Genomic DNA, 3216 nt, shown 5'->3' with positions numbered 1-3216 from the left:
GAACAAACTCTATTCGAGATAGGTAGTCATAGTGTCTTGCTAGAGACCGCCTATGACTTGTATATCCGGAATAGAGATTTCGGGTTATACTGCTATATCGAATGAGCCTACAGGGTCACACACGCAGGGAAGGACAAATGCACGAGAAAAACGTCGAGAAAACTGAATAAGTGGCCCGGACCGTCCGGTCTAGGAGTAGACCGAACGGACTGGAGTATCTAGTCCGAATGGACCAAGCTGTTGGACCGAACGGACTAGAGAGCTCAGTCCGAACGGACCAAATGTTGGACCGAACGGACTGACCCATAAGTTCGAATGGACCCAGTTATGAAACTAGTCCGAACGGACCAAGTGTCCAGACCGAACGGACTACTAAGCAGTCCGTTCGGTCTGGGGTTCGGATTTAATTTTTAAATCCGGATCTAGGGTTAATGACCTGAATAAGAGGAGAAATAGAACCCTAACACTAGGGGGGGCGACCTAGAGACCTTTTAAGACCCTTTTAGAGAGTCTAAGGGGTTGAAGAAGTGATCTTAATCTCTCTTTCTCAAAAAGCACATGATCGAATAGAAGATTCGTGTCCTAGTAGACAAGTTCCAAAGGTTGGAATCCATCCCAAGGTGTGGATACGTGTAGAGGGCGAGTATTCTTCTAAGTGATCTTAATCTCTCTTTCTCAAAAAGCACATGATCGAATAGAAGATTCGTGTCCTAGTAGACAAGTTCCAAAGGTTGGAATCCATCCCAAGGTGTGGATACGTGTAGAGGGCGAGTATTCTTCTTGCCTATAGTGATCGGACGAACACATCAATTGAAACAGGCCCCGGATCGATTGAGGCAAGCGTTCTAACGTTTCTACAAGATCATGCATGATAGGTTTTAGGGTTTTATCAAAATTTTTGTTTTACATCCGCTGCGCAAACCCTAGAACCGATCTCTTAGGAATAGGATTCGCTCATGAGATCCCAGGATAACCCAACAGTGGTATCAGAGCCTGAAGAGCGGAAGAATATATTGAAACCTAGTCAAACGTCATACGCAACCAAATGTATAAACCCGAAGAACATGTATATTACCATAGGAATCGAATACTTACCTCGATTATGCAGAAACTTGATGTATAATTTGATTCGCAGCCTGTTGTGATCACCTAGGACTGAAGTTACAGTCCCTTTTCACGTATCCACACTGGCAGGAAGGATCCAAATGGTTTGGAACGTATCCGCTAGGATTTATGAAGAGAAATTGATATCTAGAATTTGGAATACGTATTTTGGGGCTTAGATCTCAAGAAAAAAGCTTTCTCTAAGGCTCTAGAGTGTTTAGGACGTCTGATCTTCGAACTACTAGGGTTTGGATTTGCTCCCATATTAAATAGTGTTGCCCAAAACCCTAAAACGTGAAAAAGAAAGTTTTCTTGAGGCCTGGACTGACCGGTCTAGGTTCTCGACTAGTTGGTCTGGTTGTCCGGAAGGTTTCTAGCTTCTGACCATCGTTCCATCATCCTGTTATCCTTTCTCGCATTCATCTCTTCACATGTAGTTCACTCCTAATGATGTGTGACTCTATAGGCCCATTTGCAGTGGCAGTAGCTTTAGAAACCTTTTTCGAACCACAAATCATAGTTAGCCTCTAGCAAGACGCCATGACTATCCAACTTGAATTGATTTAGAGGTGATCTAACCAAGACAGTAACAGCTCGAGTTCTTGTCCTTTGTCTCATGATATCATCTGTTGAACAAGGGTATGGTTTGAGCCACCCTTCAAGTTCAACTTCTTTCTAGTCTTGACAAATCGACTAATAGAATAGATGCAACTTTATCTATAGCGTGACCATGCGTTTTTTACAATCCGATTTCACGAGGGGTCCAACGATATCTCTCATGTTAAGGAGGTGACAAGTCTCATATTGTATGTCTATTATCTCCATATGATTCGTGAACGTATCTGAACAACGCCGTTATAATCATCCGGTTAAAGACGATGTATGATGCAATCAAGATACGTCATTCTTCATGTCACATACTCAACATCTCAGGTCTGAAGATCAAATAACGAACCGCTACATGAGATTCAAGTCATGACTCATGTCCATGTGACAATCTCATGCGGGTCATCCAGTCATTCATTCCCAACGAGCACGCATAATCACACATCATGCTGATCTTAATTCATCATTGTTCCCACAATGACAGTTAACCAGAGAATTTAGAACCATCCTGCAATGACTTAAGGATGCCAATATATAACGATCATGCAAATTATATTAAGGGAAAATAATGCATTCATAAACCAAATGAACCAATACAAAGTCAAATGTACTATCACAAATCATTTTAGAGCATTACAATCAACATAATCACCGTCCATATGCTTCTCCACGAAGCAAGTTGTGTCCTGGACTTGGGCTTGAGTCCATTTCGCTCGGATCTTTCTATTTCGGGGTCGAAGACGAGTTGATCTCTATCGGTGGTACTTCTTGTCATGCACCGGAGGAGCTGCGCACCAAAGAGACAAAACGAACCGAAAGTGCTGTGAAACAGTTATGTCGCAAAGTAATCTAAACAAAAATCCAAGCAATGGTAATCTAGCAAAAATCTAGACTAACACGAAAACGCCTAGTCCCCAGCAACGGCGCCAAAAACTTGATGTGCACGCACCGAGTCTTATATTTAGTACCCGATTCGTACCACTATCCGCAATTATATGGTAGTTGTAGTAACGGGGTCGAACACGAGGACTAATCTATCTCTAAGCTAGATTGATGGTTAAATAAAAGTATGATTTGTGATGAGTGTCGGAATACAAGAAAGCAAGCAAAATTAACGGATTGTAAAACGATGGAATTTAGGCGTTGCGGGTTCGGGATCCCTCAAGAATTGCATGGACGGTTGATGATGCTACAATACCTACGGGTTTATCTTCCAAAAAGGGGGGTTTCAAGCACTTCATCTAGGGTTTGTCTCTCCCGAGCTTAAACCCACTACTTAGAGAATCGATTTACCCATTTCCCAATGATCCAAATGATCTCTAGATGCATTAACGTACCCCATCATAAACCCTAAACGAGCTAAGCCATCTCCCAATGTGAATAACTCACTCATTCGATGTTTGGTTCCAAACCTCACCACCATATCCCTATGATCAATGTATTCTAACATCATACGAACTAAGATTTCGCCAAAGTTGATAGCATTAAGTACAAAACATCAAACCC

The sequence above is a fragment of the Tarenaya hassleriana genome, unplaced genomic scaffold, assembly GCF_000463585.1.
Source record: "Tarenaya hassleriana unplaced genomic scaffold, ASM46358v1 Cleome145, whole genome shotgun sequence".
Taxonomy (NCBI): Eukaryota; Viridiplantae; Streptophyta; class Magnoliopsida; order Brassicales; family Cleomaceae; genus Tarenaya; species Tarenaya hassleriana.
The sequence above is the reverse complement of the archived record's forward strand: the minus strand, read 5'-3'. Positions refer to the sequence as shown.